The sequence below is a fragment of the Rhinolophus ferrumequinum genome, chromosome 20 (genome assembly GCF_004115265.2).
Source record: "Rhinolophus ferrumequinum isolate MPI-CBG mRhiFer1 chromosome 20, mRhiFer1_v1.p, whole genome shotgun sequence".
Lineage (NCBI taxonomy): Eukaryota > Metazoa > Chordata > Mammalia > Chiroptera > Rhinolophidae > Rhinolophus > Rhinolophus ferrumequinum.
The window spans coordinates 55,867,587-55,886,642 of NC_046303.1; the positions used below are offsets into that span (position 1 = coordinate 55,867,587).

Genomic DNA, 19,056 nt, shown 5'->3' on the forward strand with positions numbered 1-19,056 from the left:
TCTTTGATGAGTATTCCAGGGCCATCTAATTTTGCAGAGCCCTTGATTTCAATCTCTGTTTTGTTAATTTTGTAAAGCTACTAAAAATACTACTTAGCCTTTACATCATTCTCTCCATTTTCAGCAAATTCCCCCAGGGAAAAATGCTTCCAAATGCTGAGTTTACCTTCCTGGGTCTTTATCCTCTCTCATATCCTGGCATGGTAGTTCTTCACTATCTTGTTAGCCATGTAATGCTTTCAAATATATGCTGAACTGCTTTTATAATTATTTTCTGGTATTCTGAACTGCTTTTCTAATAATTTTTCACAAGAAGGTTTGTTTAAATTACTGAATTCACTACTATTTCTGTATTATTTAAAACCAATTAGTTAACATAAAACACATTAGTTAATTTGAGAAATCTTTAGGTTCCCTCCCTCTTTTACTGTTAGATAGGCAAAAGAGAAAGGCAGATGGAGAGTGAGGAGGGAATCATTAAGTCTATGTTTCCAAAAATAAATCATTCAAAACTCTATCTGTTCTTTAGGCCCTGGTTTTCTGTAGCTAGAAAAATCTCTACCTCTTAGAGCCATCACTTTTTGCTCTACCCACTCCTCAAAGCTGCAAAGAAATACCTGCAGCCAAAGATAAAGAAGAGAAATCTGATCATTGCTTTTCTTGGATCAAGAGTAGCCTTTCTTTGCTGTAGGGATTGGGGCTGCCATGAAGATCTTAGCCCTCTCCTTGGAAGCCCTTCACCTCCCAGTTTCAAGTTGGTCACATTTCCTGTTTATCCCTTACTCTCTTGCTTCTGAAAGTTACATTTCCATAAGGTAAAAAAGGAAGATTATGGCAGTTTGCTCTGGTTAGTACTGGTATGCTGTACTAAAGAAGGTGATGAGTCAACAAAGATTGAGTGAACAATGTTAATCCAATAATTAGAACATGTTGCAGAAGCTTTGCCTTTCACCCAAAGTTTGAGAAGAAGCCGAGACTTAGGCAAGAAAGGGTAATGGCTGTTTCTGGAGGCAGTCGTGGATTTCTAAAATATGCAAGGAAGTCTCTCCCTCCTCAAAGGAGTTCTTTCTATAATCTTCCTATGCTCCCTTTGCAGAAGTGAACAGAGGTGCGTTTCATATGGCAGAAGATACTTCAAAGGAGTTTGCTTAGCCTCCAACGAATGTGGCATTTGTTTTTGTAATCTCCTGGGTTCTAGTTGAGTTAGAGAGATGGGAAGCACACATTGTTTTCAGGCGTTCTGTAAGGAACCACATCCGGCAAGCAGTAAAAGATTCACTTGCTGCATCGTCCCACCAAAATTGATTAATGAAATTGAAAAAAATGTTTTGTTTCTTGCATCAACACCCTTCCCAGATTTCTATTTGTGGATGTTGTCTTAATTAAAATAAAAATTTGGTTTGAATTCCCTTTCTTAATGATGACTGGTTTTGTTTTATGTTTGGTTTCATTTCCCCTCCTCCTTCTGCTGTTTAAAATTAAGTTTATTTAAATGCAAGAATGCACTGTTTACTCAACCAAATGGTATCTTTATGTGGAAAAGGAAAGCAATCCAGACTGGTTTCATCGCTACTCTACTGTCTCAGCTTAATAACACAGTGGTTTGTTTCTTCTCTTTTGTGTGCATTTTTACTTCCAGCTGTGCTGCACACATAAAACTGCCCTGTGGTGACATGCTTTGGTAAACTACGCTACTTAAATGTTCACTAAGCTAACAATTGCTTATCATCTCATAATTTTAATAAAATAATATAGCAATGACTTCTTCTTCATAAAAACTTGAACAACTGATTTTCCAACCACTTAAAATTTGTCTTGAATGTGTTCTTGTGGGAGTTTTGTTTTTGTTGGAGGTGAGAGAGTGTGGAGAAAATATTTCCTTTAATCGTATTACCTACAGTGTGATATTTTTCGTTTTACTGAAAAGTCTGCATGTAGATACTTTTAGAGTTCTCAGGCATCCTGTGGCTTTTTGCTATTCTGCATTATATTATTTTCAGGCTTACCATAGAAAAGAAAGTCTATTCTTTTTTTTTCTTTTTAATCCTTGTAATTAGTAACCTTAATTCTGCTGGGAAAATTTTGGGCAAAGTGAGGAGGAAGAGAGAGCAAGAATTATTGAACTTCAGTTTGATAGTCTACACTGCCCAATATTTTGTTTCACAAAAAGGGGCAAAGGAAATATTTTATGGGAAATCATAATAATCTCTTTGGGAGGTTCTAAATATTTGGGACATCTTCAAAATAGCCTTACTTTCCTTAATAACATATTGTACGCCATTTGTCCTCTCACTGTGCTTAGACTTACCCATGTTTCTGGCCTCTTTCACCTCTTGGGGAAAAAGAATTTCATAGATGTATAAAATGGTTCTTCTTTTTCTTCTTTTTCTTTTTTTAAATCAACTAATTTTTAGAGAAGTTTTAGGTTTACAGCAAAATTGAAAGGAAGGACAGAGATGTTGCATGTACCATGTCCCACCACATGCACAACCTCCCCACTCTCACCATCCCCGTCAGAAGGTACTTTTGTTACAACTGATGGACCTACACTGACACATCATAATCACTAAAATCCATAGTTGGCATTAAGGTTCCTCATGGTATCATACATTAGATGGGTTTGGGCAAATGTATAATGTATCTTTCACTATGGTATTATACAAGTAGTCTCACTGCCCTAAATTTCCTCAGTGCTCCACCTACTCATCCTTCTCTCCTCTCAATTCGTGGTGACCACTGATCTTTTTAGAGTTTCCATAGTTTTGCCTTTTCCAGAATGTTAGGTAATTGGAACCATTACAGTACATAGCATTTTCAGATTGGCTTCTTTTACTTGGTAATATGCATTTAAGTTTCCTCCATATCTTTTCATGGCTTGATAGTTCGTTTCTTTTTAGTGTTGAATTGTGTGGATGTACCAAAGTTCACTTATCCATTCACCTACTGAAGGATATTTTGCTGTCTTCCAAGTTTTGGCAATTATAAAGCTGCCATAAGTATCTGTGTGCAAGTTTTTTGGTGGACATAGTTTTTAACTTCTTTGGGTAAACACCAAGGAGAGTTATTGCTGGATCACAGTAAGAGATGTTCACATTTTTATGAACTCGCTGAACTGTCTCCCAACCAGCTGCACCATTCCTCATGCCCCCCCCAGTGAGGGAGAGTCCCTGTTGCTCCACGTTGACACCATTATTTGGTGCTGGCATCGTTCTGGATTTCAGCCATTCTAATAGGTGTGCAGTGGTATCTCAGTGTTGTTTTAACTTGCGTTTCTCGGATGACATATGGTGTGGAGCATCTCTTCACACGCTTTTTTGCCATCTGTGTATTTTCTTTGGGGAGGTATCTGTTAATGTCTTTGGCTTTTAAATTAGCTTGTTTGTTTTCTTAAGGTTCAGTTTTAGGAGTTCTTTGTGTAGTTCGGATAACAGCATTTTGTCAGATGTGTCTTTTGCAAATATTTTTTACTAGCCTGTGGTTTATCTTTTCATTACCTTTCAAATTAAAGAAAAATTTTTTCTATTATATTTGACATTCAACATTATATCAGTTTTGGGTGTATAGCACAACATTTATATGAGACATTTATATGTCTCATGAGGTGACCCCCCAATAAGTCTAGCACCCACTGACATTATATGTAGTCATTATAATACAATAATATTATTGATCATTTCCCTATACTGTACTTTATATCCTCATGACTATCTTTATAACTGGCAATTTGTACTTCTTAATACTTTTCACGCTTTTCATTCATTCTCTACCCCCACCCCTTTCCCATCTGGCAGCCACCAATTTGTTCTGTGTATCTATGAGTTTGTTTCTGTTTTGTTTGTTCGTTTATTTTGTTTCTCAGATTCCACATATAACTGAAATCATGTGGTGTTTTTCTCAGTTTTTCTCTGCCTGACTTATTTCACTTAGTATAATATCCTCTAGGTGCATCAAAGTAGTTGCAAATGGGAAGATTTCATTCTTATTTATGGTCAAGTAATATTATATTGTTTATACGTACCACTTCTTCTTTGTCAAACTGTTTATCGATGGACACTTAGGTTGCTTTCATATCTTGCCTATAGTAAATAATGTTGCAATGAACGTAGGGGTTCATGTATCTTTTCTAATTAGTATTTTGGACTTCTTCAGATAAATACCCAGAAGTAGAATTGGTGGGTCATAAGGTTGTTCTATATTTAATTATTTGAGGAACCTCCATACTGTTTTCCATAGTGACTGCACCATTGTGCAATCCCACCAACAGTGCACAAGGTTTCCCTTTTCTCCACATCCACGCCAGCACTTGTTTGCTGATTTATTGATGATAGCCATTTTGACAGGAGTGAGGTGGTATCTGATTTTGGTTTTAATTTGCATTTGCGTGATGATTAATAATATTGAGCATCTTTTCACACGTCTATTGGCTAGCTGGATGTCCTCTTTGGAGAGATGTCTATTTAGGTCCTCTGCCCATTCTTTAATTGAATTGTTTGTTTTTTTGGTGTTGAGTTTTCACCAAAATATGTTTTGTATGAGTTTTCAAAATATGTTTTGGCTATTAACCCCTTGTATCGTGTATCATTGGCCAATATCTTTTACTCAGTAGGTTGTTGTTTTTTGTTTTGTTGATGGTTTCTTTTGCTATGCAAAAACTTTATAGTCTGATATAGTCCCATTTGTTCATTTTTTTTTTCCTTGACTGAGGAGACGTAACTAAATAAAACATTGCTAAGAGTGATATCGAAGAGTTTACTATCTATGTTTCCTTCTATGAGTTTTATGGTTTTGGAACTTACATTTAAATCTTTAATTCATTTTGAGTTTATTGTTTATGGTGTAAAAAAGTGGTCTAGTTTCATTGTTTTTGCATGTGTCTGTTTAGTTTTCCCAACAGCATTTATTGAAGAGGTTGTCTTTACCCATTGTGTATTCTTGCCTCCTTTGTCATGGATTAATTGACCACATAGACATGAATTTACTTCTAGGCTCTCTATTCTGTTCACATATAGACCTATGTGTCTGTTTTTTATTACTATAACATTGTAGTACAGTTTGATACCTGGAGCGTGATAACTCCAACTTTGTTCTTCTTTCTCAAGATTGCTGTGGCTTTTCGGGGTCTTTTGTGGTTCCGATAAATTTTAGAATTATCTAGTTCTGTGAAAAACACCATTGATATTTTGATAAAGATTGCATTAAATCTGTAGATTGTTTTGGGTATTATGGATATTTTAATGATGTTAATTCTTTCTATCCATAGACAAGGTATATGCTTCCATTTATTTGTATCTTCTTCAATTTCTTTCTTCAGTGTCTTATGATTTTCCAAGTACAGGTCTTTACTTCCTTGGTTAAATTTATTCTCTGGTATTTTTTGATGTAATTGTAAATAGGATTATTTTCTTAATTTCCCTTTCTGATGCTTTGTTATTGGTGCATAAAAATACAACTGATTTCTGAATATTAATTTTTGTATCTGGCTACCTTACTGAATTCATTTGTCAATTTTAGTAGTATTTTGTTGTACTCTACGGTTCTGTGTATATAGTATGTCTTCTACAAATAATGACAGTTTTACTTCTTCCTTTCTAATTTGGATGTATTTTATTTCTTTTTCTTGTTTGATTTTTGTGGCCAGAACTTCCAGTACTATGTTGAATAAAAGTGGTGAAAATGGACATCCTTATCTTGTTCCTGATCTTAAGGAAAATGCTTTTAGATTTTCATCATTGAGTATGTTTGCTGTGGGTGTTTTTGTTTGTTTGTTTGTTTTGTATTTCATTTTTGGGATGCTAATGTAAATAGTATTGTGTTTTTATTTCAAATTCTATTTGTTCATTGCTGGTGTATAGTAAAGTGATTGACTTTTATACATTAACCTTGAGTCCTGCAACCTTGCTATACTCACTTAGTTTTGGGAGCTTTTTGTCGATCCTTTTAAATATTCTAAAAAGACAATCATGTCGTTTGTGAACAAAGACAATTTTATTTATTCCCAATCAGTATGCCTTTATATTCTTAATGCATTAGCTAAAACTTCCAGTATAATGGTGAAAAGGAGTGGTGAAAAAGGATATTTTGGCTTTGTTTCTAATCTTAGTGGGAAAGAATCAATGTTCTTACCATTAAGTATTATGCTAGCTGCAAGTTTTTGTTTCGTTTTGTTTTGTTTTTGTTTTTTTAAATATTCTTCATCAGGTTAAGGAAGTTCCCCTCCAATTCTTGAGTTTTATCATAAATGGTTACTGGGTATTATATATATATATATATATATATATATATATATATATATATATATATACATATACATATACACACACATATAAAATATATAATGGGTATAATATATATATAATGGGTATATATATATATATGTGTATGTATATATATATAATAGGCAACATTCTGGACATTTCATGTAAATGCAATCATACAATATATTGTGTCTTGTGTCTGACTTCTTTCACTTAGCATAATATTATGAAGTTTCATCCATGTTGTAACATGCATCTGTAGTTCATTTATTTTTATTACTAAATAATATTCTATTGTATGTCTACACCACATTGTTTATCCATTCATCAGTTGATGGGTATTTGAGGTATTTTGACTTTTTGACTATTATCAATAATGCTACTTTGAATATTTATATGTAAGTTTCTGTGTAGAGAAATGAGGTCTGACAATTAAGTTCAAGAACCGATCCTAGAAAAAGTGCTACATACCTCATTGCTGAATATCACTACGGTCACTTTCAAAGTACTCCCCTTGGAAAGCGATGCACTGACACCAGCACCTAGTCTATCCTTCAAAGCAATTTTGGAACTTTTTCTGGAGTGGCCGTCAGAGCTGTCATTTTATTACCCGTGAATGTCTTGAATGTCATCCAAATGTCTTCCTTTCAATATTTCGTTTATCTTCAGGTAAAGAAAGAAATTATCGGGGGTCAGATCAGGTGAGTAGGGAGGGTGTGCCAATAGAGTTAGTTGTTTACTGGCTAAAAACTTCCTCACAGACAGTGCCATGTGAGCTGATGCATTGTTGTGATGCAAGAGCCATGGATTATTGGCGAAAAGTTCAGGTCATCTAACTTTTTCACGTAGCCTTTTCAGCACTTCCAAGTAGTAAACTTGGTTAACTGTTTGTCCAGTTGGTACAAATTCATAATGAATAATTCGATATCAAAATGGTTAGCAACATCATTGCAACAAGTTCATAAACTTAATTGCCTGCCTGACCTCATATTTCTTTTCATTTTGGTATATATCTTAAAATGGAATTGCTAGGTCATATGGTAAATATATATATATATATATATATATATATACATATATATATATATATATATATATATATATATATATATATATAACATTTTTAGTTTTTATTTTTTAGGAACTGATACATTTTTTTTTCCAGAGTACATTCAACATTTTACACTCCTACCAGCAATGTAAGAGAGTTCCTATTTCTCTATATACTTGTGAACACTTATTATTGTCTGTTTTTTTTTGTTATAGCCATCCTAGTGAGTGTTGAATTACCATTGTCATTATGGTTTGATTTGCATTTCCCTAATAACTTGTGATTGTGAACATCTTTTCATGGGCTATTGACCGTTTGTATATCATCTTTGGAGAAATGTTTATTAAATCATTTATTTATTTAAAAATTGGTTTATTTGCTTGTCTTTCTCTACTTTTTCCTAAGTTTTCCTTTTTGTAAAGCTTTTTGAGATGTCTACTTGATCTAGTATTCAGGCAAGATTTAGCATGTTCTTGTTTACAATCTTCATAATTTTCTTTATCACATTGTGAAGTTTTTCTTGAGGTATATGGATATTTTGGATGACCTTTTATTATTGTGTCCAATGGAAGGGAAATATTCTTTCTCCTGAGGATATCCCAGCATGAGCCAACTATGAGGCTTCATGTCTTTAGAGAAGTGTCTGAGATGACTTTGTGAACTTCCTAAGTCATAATTGGTATCTCTCATCTGCTAAATTAAGTTTATATGTTCCTCATGAAGTTAGAATGAAGAATAGAAAACCCAGTCTTGATAATAATATTAAACAGGCCTGTGTGAGAAGGCGGATTCTGTTATTTACATTTTTGTGACCTGGGACTTGTTATTTAATCTCTTCATAAGTAAAATTGGGATGATCATAAGCACCTCATAATATTATTGTGAGGAGTAAACTGATAATGACTGAAAACAGTTTATGAAGTGACTAAAAATAAGCCATAATTACTCAACAAATATTAACTGCTTTCCCATGTGCTGACATGTTAATTCTTATTAGCTTTCCTTTCTACTTGCTGCTCTTGTGGGCTATCATGCCATTTTATTTTTTCTACACTTGAATCCATTTTTAAACCTTCAGGTTTTATATTTATTACAGGATATGCTATGGTCTGAATATTTGTGTCCCATGAATTCATATGTTGGAATCCTAACCCGCCTCCCAATATAATGGTATAAGGAGATGGATTTTTGGAGGTGCTCAGGTTATGAGTACAGAGCTCATGGATGAGATTAGTGCCTTATTAAAGGCTCTAGAGTGTCCCCTTCTCTCTTCCACTATGTGAGGATGGACGCATCAAGAGGCACCAGCTTTGAACCAGGAAGGGGGCCTTTACAAGAATGTGAATATACTGGTACCTTGATCTTGGACTTCCAGCTTTGAGAAATAAAATTCTGTTTTTTTATGAACAACTCAGTGTGTGGTATTTCATTACAGCAGCTCAAATGGATCAAGATAGGATATTATAAAACTTGAAAATTAATCTTCCTAACACTGATTCCCCAGAGCCGTTTTGTACATTCCCTTGCTATTTTCAGAAGTGTGTGTGTGTGTGTGTGTGTGTGTGTGTGTGTGTGTGCACTCAGATCATTGCTGTACTGATGACAAAGCAGTCCTTGTCAATGAATGGTTACTTGTTAAAAATAATCTTTTGGCATACTGTTTCAATTTCCCAACTTCTTAATCACTGGTTGAGAGGAATTTGCTTTCTTCTTGAAGTGACTCTTTCAGAAACTTAGGCTTCATTTCCAGTTTTGACTGGTTGAAGAGCTTTCACTCTGAAATTTTTTAAAATTTCACTTATGGCTTAGTTCCACTGTTTTTTGAATCTCATACCTTTTCTTCTTTAGATCCTAGTTTCATTTTCCAAAATACATCCTCAGTAACACTTTAAGAAAAGATGTATAGAAAAAACAAAACAAAACAAAAAAACAAAAAAACTGAGACTGGTTCCAGGCATAGAATTTTAGGTTCAAAATTATGTCCCTCAGAATTTGAAACATTGCTCTATTTCCATCTAGCATTTCTCATCAGTACTCTACAATTCTAATCACTGTTCATTTGTAAATAAACATTAATACACACCTCCTTCTGAAAATTTTAGGATATTTTTTCATCCTTGCTCTGAGTCTATATGTGTCTATGAATGGGATGTGCTTTCAGTTTGAAGACTAACCTTTTTCTTAATCTTTGGGAAATCTTGTCCTCACTTCCTCGATTCTGTTTTCTTTTCCAGAGATCCTACTGATAGTTGTTAAACTTTTCAGTTTATCCCTAATGTTTCTTATTTTCTCTATTATATTTTCTGTTTCTGATATTTTTGTTCTAGTTTCAGGCTGCTCCTTTGAATTTAATTTATAAAGCTTCAATTTCATTGTGTGTGAGTGTTTTGGGTTTTTTTTTTTTGAGGAAAGAGATCATGTTTTTATTTTCACTAATTCTTTCTTTTTTTTTTTAAATTTATCGGGGTGACAATTGTTAGTAAAATTACATAGATTTCAGGTGTGCAATTCTGTATCACATCATCTATAAATTACATTGTGTGTTCACCACCCAGAGTCAGTTCTCCTTCCATCACCATATATTTGATCCCCCTTACCCTCATCTCCCACCCCCCAAGCCCCTTACCCTCTGGTAACCACTAAATTACGTTCCCCAGATTAATTTTCAAACCCCGTGGCCATCTTGTGGTTACTGATTGTTTTCTAATTCCCTCACCTTCCCCCTTACCCCCAACCCCCCCGCCCATCTAGCAACCCTCAGTTTTTCCTCTTTGTCTCCAAAACTGTTTCTGATTAGTTCATTCACTTATTCTTTTCTTTAGATTCCGCATATAAGTGAGATCATATGGTACTTATCTTTCTCTGTCTGACTTATTTCAGTTAACATAATGTTCTCTGGGTCCATCCATGTTGTTGCAAATGGTAAGATTTCTTTCTTTTTTTTATGGCTGCGTAATACTCCATTGTATAAATGTACCACAGTTTCTTAATCCAGTCATCTACCAATGGGCATTTCAGTTGTTTCCATGTCTTAGCTATTGTGTATAGTGCTGCAATAAACATAGGAGTGCATAAAGATTTTTGAATTGGAGTTTTGGATTTCTCCGGATAGATACATAGGAGTAGAATTACTGGATCATAGGGTAGTTCCATTTTCAGATTTTTTAGATACCTCCATACTGTTTTCCATAGTGGCTGCACCAATCTGCAATCCCACCAACAGTGCACAAGCGTTCCCTTTTCTCCACATCTGCGCCAGCACTTGTTGTTTGTTGATTTATTGATGATAGCCATTGTGACTGGGGTGAATTGGTATCTCATTATGGTTTTTATTTGCATTTCTCTGATGGTTAGTGAGGTTGAGTATTTCTTCATATGTCTGTTTGCCATCCTTATGTCCTTTTTAGAAAAATGTCTCTTCAAGTCCTCTGCCCATTTTTTAATTGGGTCGTTTGTTTTTTTGGAGTTGAGTGAGTTTTTCATAGATTTATGATATTAATCCCTTATCAGATATATCATTGGCAAATATTTTTTCCCATTCAGTAGGATCCCTTTTTGTTTTATTGATGGTTTCCTTGGCTGTGAAAAAACTTTTTAGTTTGATATAATCCCACATGTTTATTTTTTCTCTTACTTCCCTCGCGCGTGGGATATATCAGTAAAAATCTTACTCCGGGTAATGTCTGTGAAGTTTCTTCCTATATTTTCTTCCAGGTATTTTATGGTTTCAGATCTTACATTTAAGTCTTTAAGCCATTTTGAATTTATTTTTGCATATGGTGTAAGGAGGTGGTCCAGCTTCATTTTTTTCCATGTGTCTGTCCAGGTTTCCCAGCACCATTTATTGAATAGACTGTCTTTACCCCATCGTACATTCTTGCTTCCATTGTCATAGATTAAATGGCCATATAGGCATGGATTTATTTCTGGACTCTCTATTCTGTTCCATTGATCTATGTGTCTGTTTTTATGCCAGTACTATGCTGTTTTGATTACTGTAGCCTTGTAGTATAATTTGAAGTCAGGTATCGTTATACCTCCCACTTTGTTCTTATTTCTCAAGATTGCCTTGGCTATTCGGGGTCTTTTATGGTCCCATATAAATTTTAGGATTATATGTTCTATTTCTGTGAAAAACGTCGTTGGTAGTTTGATAGGAATTGCGTTGAATATGTATATTGCCTTAGGCAGTATGGACATTTTAACTATATTAATTCTTCCTATCCATGAACATGATATGTGTTTCCATCTATTTATATCTTCCTTCATTCCTTTCTTCAGTGTCTTATAATTTTCTGAGTACAGATCTTTTACTTCTTTGGTTAAATTTATTCCCAGGTATTTTATAGTCTTTGGAGCGATTGTAAATGGGATTGTGTTTTTAATTTCTCTTTCTGATGTTTTATTATTGGTATATACAAATGCAACTGATTTCTGAATATTAATTTTGTATCCTGCTACTTTACTAAATTCATCTATCACTCTAATAGTTTCTTGGTGGAGTTTTTAGGGTTCTCTATATATAGTATCATATCATCTGCATATAATGATAATTTTACTTCCTCCTTACCAATTTGGATGCCTTTTATTTCTTTTTCTTGTCTGATTGCTGTGGCTAGAACTTCCAGCACTGTGTTGAATAGAAGCGGAGATAGTGGGCAAACTTGCCTTGTTCCTGATCTTAGGGGGAATGGTTTTAGCTTTTCCCCATTGAGTATGATGTTAGCTGTGGGTTTGTCATATATGGCCTTTATTGTGTTGAGATATGATCCCTCTATTCCCACTTTCTTAAGGGTTTTTATCATAAATGGCTGTTGGATTTTATCAAATGCTTTTTCTGCATCTATTGATATGATCATGTGATTTTTATTTTTCATTTTGTTAATGTGGTGTATCACATTAATTGATTTGCGGATGTTGAACCACCCTCGCATACCAGGGATGAATCCCACTTGATCATGGTGTATGATCTTTTTAATGTATTGCTGAATTCTGTTCGCTAATATTTTGTTGAGGATTTTTGCATCTATGTTCATTAGAGACATCGGCCTGTAGTTTTCTTTTTTTGTGGTGTCTTTGTCTGATTTTGGGATCAGGGTGATAGTGGCTTCGTAAAAAGTGTTTGGGAGTCTTCCCTCCTTCTGGATTTTTTGGAAGAGCTTGAGGAGAATAGGTAATAAATCTTTTTTGAACATTTTGTAAAATTCACCTATAAAGCCATCTGGTCCAGGACTTCTGTTTGTTGGGAGATTGTTGATTACTGATTCAATTTCCGTGGTGGTAATCATTCTTTTCAGGTTTTCTGTTTCTTCTTGAGTTAGCCTTGGAAGGTTGTACGCCTCTAGAAAATTGTCCATTTCTTCCAGATTGTCAAATTTGTTGGCATATAGTTGCTCATAGTAACTTCTTAAAACTTTTTGTATTTCTGCAGTGTCCGTTGTCACTTCTCCTCTTTCATTTCTGATTTTATTAATTTGGGTCCTCTCTCTCTTTTTTTTTAATGAGTCTGGCTAAAGGTTTGTTGATTTTGTTTATCTTCTCTAAGAACCAACTCTTGGATTCATTGATCTTTTGTATTGTTTTTCTGGTTTCTATTTCATTTATTTCTGCTCTGATCTTTATTATCTCCTTCCTTGTGCTCCCTTTGGGCTTATTTTGCTGTTCTTTTTCCAGATCCCTTAAGTGTGAAGATAAACTGTTGATTACTGATGTTTCTTCTTTCTTTAGGTAGGCCTGCAAAGCTATGAATTTCCCTCTTAGGACTGCTTTCACGGCATCTCATAGATTTTGGGTCGTCGTGTTTTCATTTTCATTTGTCTCAAGATTTCTTTTGATTTCTTCCTTGATCTCCTGCTTGACCCATTCATTATATAGTAATAAGTTATTCAGCCTCCATGAATTGGTGTGTCTTCCAGTTTTTTTCCTGTAGTTAATTTCTAATTTCATAGCATTGTGATCAGAGAAGATAATTGGTATGATTTCAATTTTCTTAAATTTATCAAGCCTTGTTTTGTGGCCTAACATATGGTCTATCTTGGAAAATGTTCCATGTGCGCTTAGGAAAAACGTGTATTTTGCAGCATTGGGGTGAAATGTTCTGAAAATATCGATTAGATTCAAGTGGTCCAATGTATCATTTAAGGCTGTTGTTTCCATATTGATTTTCTGTCTGGAAGACCTGTCCCTTGTTGTCAGAGGTGTGTTGAAGTTCCCTACTATGATAGTGTTACTGTTGATCTCTGTCTTTATGTTAGTCAGTACCTGTTTTATATATTTAGGTGCTCCTATGTTGGGTGCATAGATGTTTACTAGGGTTATGTCCTCTTGTCGGATCGATCCCTTTATTATTATATAGTGCCCATCTTTATCTTTTAATATGTTCTTCATTTTAAAGTCTATTTTGTCAGATATAAGTATTGCAATTCCAGCTTTTTTGTCGTTTCCATTTGCATGAAATATCTTACTCCAACCCTTCACTTTCAGCCTGTGTGTGTCTTTTGTTCTGAGGTGAGTCTCTTGTATACAGCATATACAAGGGTCTTGCTTTCTTATCCACTCAGCCACCCTATGTGTCTTTTGATTGGAGCATTTAATCCCTTTATATTTAAAGTGATTGTTGATAGGTACATAGTTATTGCCATTTTTAAATTTGTAGTTAGGTTGTTTTGATCTTTCTTCTATTTACAGAAGTCCTTTTAATATTTCTTGCAATGCTGGCGTGGTGGTAATAAATTCCTTTAGCTAATTTTTTCTGGAAAGCTCTTTATCTCTCCATCAACTTTAAATGATAGCCTTGCTGAATAAAGCAATCTAGGTTGTAGGCCTTTGTTTTCCATCACTTTGAGTATCTCCTGCCACTCCCTCCTGGCCTTCAATGTTTCTGTAGAAAAATCATTTGGTAGTCTTATGGGAGTTCCCTTGTATGTAACCCTCTGTCTTTCTCTTGCTGCTTTTAGGATTCTCTCTTTGTCTTTAACTTTTGCCATTTTAACCATAATGTGTCTTGGTGTGGACCTGTTTGGGTTTATCCTGGTTGGAACTCTGCACTTCCTGGGCTTGTATGTTGGTTTCCTTCGTCAGGTTGGGGAAGTTTTTGGACATTATTACTTCAAATATGTTCTCAATCCCTTGCTTCCTCTCTTCACCTTCTGGTATTTCTATGATGCGCATGTTGTTGCGCTTGATGTTATCCAAGAGGTCTCTTAAGCCATCCTCATTGTTTTTTATTCTTTTTTCTTTCTGTTGTTCCGTTTGGGTGATCTCTGCTACCTTGTCTTCTAAGTCGCTGATTTGATCCTCTGCTTCATCTAATCTGCTGTTAATTCCTTCAAGTGAGTTCTTAATTTCGGTAATTGTGTTCTTTAGTTCTAACTGGTTGTTCGTTATGATTTCTACATCCTTCTTTATGTCATCTCTAAGCTCCTTAAACATTCTTATCACTAGTGTTCTGAACTCTGTCTTTGAACGGTTGGTTACCTCTGCTTCATTTGGTTCCAGTTGTGGAGGTTTCTTCTGTTCTTTTATTTGGGACGTGTATCTTTGTTTCCCCATTCTGGCTGATTCTCTGTGTTTGTTTTGATGTATTAGGTAGATCCCCTAGAGTTCTTAGTTCTTGCTAGGCTATCTTATGTAGTATGTGTCCTTTATATTTGACTTGCACTACGTTGTTCTTCTCCTCTGCGTGTGCTCCAAAGGTGACTCTTGTGTTGTGTATATTGTCCTGTTCAAGAAGATCTTTAATTGCTTTTTGCTTGTGAGTAGGTGGGGTTAACTCCTGGGTTGACTCGTTGTGAGACTTGACTCTGTCCCCCCACAGGGCGTTCTGCTGCGTGAGGGTTGACCACTTAAATGTGGTTTGGCCTCTATGGGCTTTAGTGCCTGCAAAGAATTCCCTCTGTGTGTGTGACTTGTAGGTCAAACCTGGTAGTACTCTCGTTTGGTCTGGAGTTGGCCTCTGGATATGTTGAATCTTGTGCCTCTTAAGTTGGGCCCTGGTAGGGCAGTTTCAGAACAAAGCAAATCACCAAGCACAACAGCAACAACAACAACAAAGAAAAAAATCAAATACATTCACATGTAAAAACACCCGATAACCCCCACTGGACACAGGCAAAGATATCAAAGATATAAAGACGAAGCAAAGCAAAACAAAACAAAGCAAAACAAAAAGCAGTGACAGTCTTGGCTTAAGCCCACCAAGTAATGTCCAGGTTGTCCTCTGCTGTACCAAAGAGCCCCCTGCTTATTGCGCAGGCAGAGCCTGTCACCTGGTGCCCAGAGTGACTTTGGGACTGTAGATTTAAATGCGTGGGCCTGAGGGGTCTGGATGATAGTTTTTACAAAGTCAGTGCAGTTTCTGCCCTTGCCTGCACATATGCACACTGAGAGTAGCCCCACCAGCCCTGTGTCCACTACTCCTGAGTCTTAGGGCACTTCTTCAGTGTGTGTGTATATGGGGGGGGGGTGAGGGCGGGAGATTTCTGAGCTGCTGAAAGCCCAGAGCTGCATCTGCCTTACTGCTGATCCCTGGGAGTGTCTCTGCAGTTGCACTTTCCCCGCCCTAGGCAGGCCAGAAAGGGTGGGGGCTGGGGATGGAGGGGTCTTCTCTCTCCCAGCCCAGCTGCGTGTCACACTCTTCCTGCAGTCCAGTAAAGGTGGTGGCTGGGGGTGGAGGAGTCTCTTCTCTCCTAGCCCAGCCCAAAATCACACTCTTCCCAGTCTCCTCCCTGGATCAGGGCTGCCTGTCAGGCTTCCCATGCCTGAGCACTACTACGGCTCCTCTGTAATCTGACTCTACTCCTCAGTTCAGGGGCCAGTTTAAGTCTCTGGAAGGGTGGGGGCAGGATTGGAAGAGCGGGGTGGGGGAGGGGCCCAGGTATGGAGCCTGTGTTCTTTGTCTGCCCTAGGGCCCACTAGCCGCCCTCCCGGCGGGAGAAATCAGCCGTGGGATGCAGGGAAAGAGCCCACCTCCTGGTCTCTGTGCTCTCCGTTCTGCCCTGGGATCCCGTGGGTGCCTGGAACTGCGGGTGCCACCGCGGTTTTCGCCACCGCTGGCTGAGACTCCGCCGCGGGCTGGGATTTAGCCACCGCCGCCACCCGCGCATTTTCACTCCGCTCCCTTCCTTCCTTCCTTCCCCTGCTCGCCCAATTAGTGCACCTTCAAGTAATCCTTAGCTTCAAGTAATCCACGAGTCTCTTAGCTGTTCTGTGTGATGAGCAAAGAGTTCTTTGATGGGTTATAGGTCCCGTTTGTAATAAGATCCGGAGGAGAACTCAGAAAGTGTGCCCCGCTGCCGCCATTCCTATGACGTCACTCCTTCACTAGTTCTTTCTTATTGTCTGATGCACATTTTTAACATTCAACATTATGTTATATCAATTTCAAGGTTACTGTAAAATTGTTAAACACTTATGTAATTTAAGAAGTGGTCTCCCTGACTAGTCTAGTATCCATCTGGCACCATGTATAGTTATTACTGTATTATTGACTATATTCACTATGCTTTACTTTACATCCCCATGACTATTTGTGTGTTTTTTGTTCTTTTTTAAGGAGGGCACAGCTCACAGTGGCCCATGCCGGGATCGAACCGGCACCTTGGTGTTATCAGCACCACGCTCTAACCAACTGAGCTAACCGGCCACCCCCCCATGACTATTTGTAACCACCAATTTGTACTTTTTTTTCCCTTACCTTTTTCAATCTGCACCACAGCTCCACTACATCTATCACCCCAATAAATCTAGTACACATCTGACACCACACATAGTTATTACAATATCACTGATTATATCCCTTATGCTATACCCTATATACTCACGGCTACTGTGTAAAAAATTTTTACTTTTTTAATCCCTTTTCTTTTTTCACCCACCACCCAAACCTCCATCCCATCTGGCAACCATCAAAATGTTCTCTGTATCTATAAGTGTGTTTCTGTTTTATTTGTTTGTTTATTTCGTTCTGTAGATTCCACATATAAGCAAAATCACATTGCATTTGTCTTTCTCTGTCTGACATACTCCACTTAGCACAACACCTTCCAGGTCCATTCATGACACTACAGACGGCAAGAACCCATTCCCTTCCCTGGCTGAGCAATATTCCACTGTATATATGTACCACTTACTCTTTATCCATTTGTCCATTGACAGACACCCAGGCTTGCTCCACATCTTGGCCTTTGTGAACAATGCTGCAATGAACATTTGGATGCACATGTCCCCTCAAAGTAACATTTTGGGTTTCTTCAGATAAACACTCATTAGTGAGATTATTGGGTCCATTTTGTCTCTTTGTTTTAAAGACTATTTTGTCCGGTATAGATATTGCTATCCCAGGTTTTTTCTTTTTGTTTTGTTTCCATTTTCATGAAATATCTTTTTCTATCCCTTTACTTTTAGTTTGTGTGTGTCTTTTGATCTGAAGTGAGTCTCTTATAGGCAGCATATATGTGGGTCTTGTTTTCTTATCCATTCAACCATCCTGTCTTTTGATTAGAGGATTTGATCCATTTACTTTAAAAGTAATTGTTAATAAATATATAATTATTGTCTTTTTATTATTTATATTTGTTGTCTTTTCTTCTTCTTCTTAAAGAAATCCCTTTAACATTTCTTGTAATACTGACTTGGTGATGATGAACTCCTTTAGCTTTCTTTTGTTTGAGAAGCTCTTTACTGTTTTTCAATTTTAAATGATAGCTTTGCTGGGTAGATTAGTCTTGGTTGCAGGTCCTTGTTTTTCATCCCTTTGAATATTTTGTTCCAATCCCTTTTTGCCTGCAAAGTTCTGTTGAGAAATCAGCTGACAGTCTTATGGGAGCTCTCTTGTAGGTAACTAATTGCTTTTCTCTTGCTGCTTTTAAGATTCTCTCTTTGTCTTTAACTTTTGGCATTTTAATTACGATGTGGGCCTCTTTGGGTTCATATTGTTTGAGATTCTCTGTGAATCCTGGACTTCTTTGTCTGTTTCCTTTGCCAGGTTAGGGAAGTTTTTCTCAATATTTGTTCAGATAGGTCTTCACTCCCTTGCTCTCTAACCTCTCCTTCTAGTATCTCTATGATGCAAATATGGTTATGTTTGATGTCCCAGAGGCCCCTTAAGCTATCTTCCTTTTTTTAGATTCTTTTTATGTTTTGTTTTTGCTGTTTGATTCAGTGGTTTCTATAACCTTATGCTCAAAATTGCTGATTTGATCCTCTGCTTCATCAAATCTACTGTTGATTACTTCTAATGTATTCTTTATTTCAGTTATTGTATTCTTCATTTCTGACCTTTTTTTTATGTTTTCTATTTCCATTTTTATGTTTCCTATCTCTTTGTTGAAGTTCTCCCTGAGGTTACTGAGCATCCTTGTAACCAATGTTTTGAATTCTGCATCTGTTAGATTGCTTATCTCCATTTTGTTTAGTTCTTTTTCTGGAGTTTTATTCTGTTCTTTCATTTGGGACATGTATCTTTGTCTCCCCATTTTGGCTACCTCCCTGTGTTTGTTTCTATGTATTAGGCAGATCTGCTATATCTCTCAGTCTCAGTAGAATGGTCTTAGTAATAGGTGTTCTGTGGGGCCCAGTGGAGCAGTTTCCCAGGGCATCTGAGCTGGGTACTCCAGATGTGTCTCTTGTGTGGGTTATGTGTGCCCACCTGTTGTAACTGAGCCTTGGTTGCTGTTTGTATGTCAGTGGGAGAGATTGACCCTCAAGCTGATTGATTGTGTGGACTGGCTGTGACAGCAGTGGGGGAGCTGT

The 19,056-nt window shown here is 36.7% G+C and overlaps 1 non-coding gene across 1 annotated transcript; it reads right to left on the minus strand.

Annotated features, from left to right (window-relative positions):
- Window positions 1–16,875: 16,875 nt before the first annotated feature.
- TRNAI-GAU (transfer RNA isoleucine (anticodon GAU)) lies at window positions 16,876–16,948 on the minus strand. Its single transcript has one exon. It is a non-coding gene; the product is annotated as a tRNA-Ile (tRNA).
- Window positions 16,949–19,056: the final 2,108 nt, after the last annotated feature.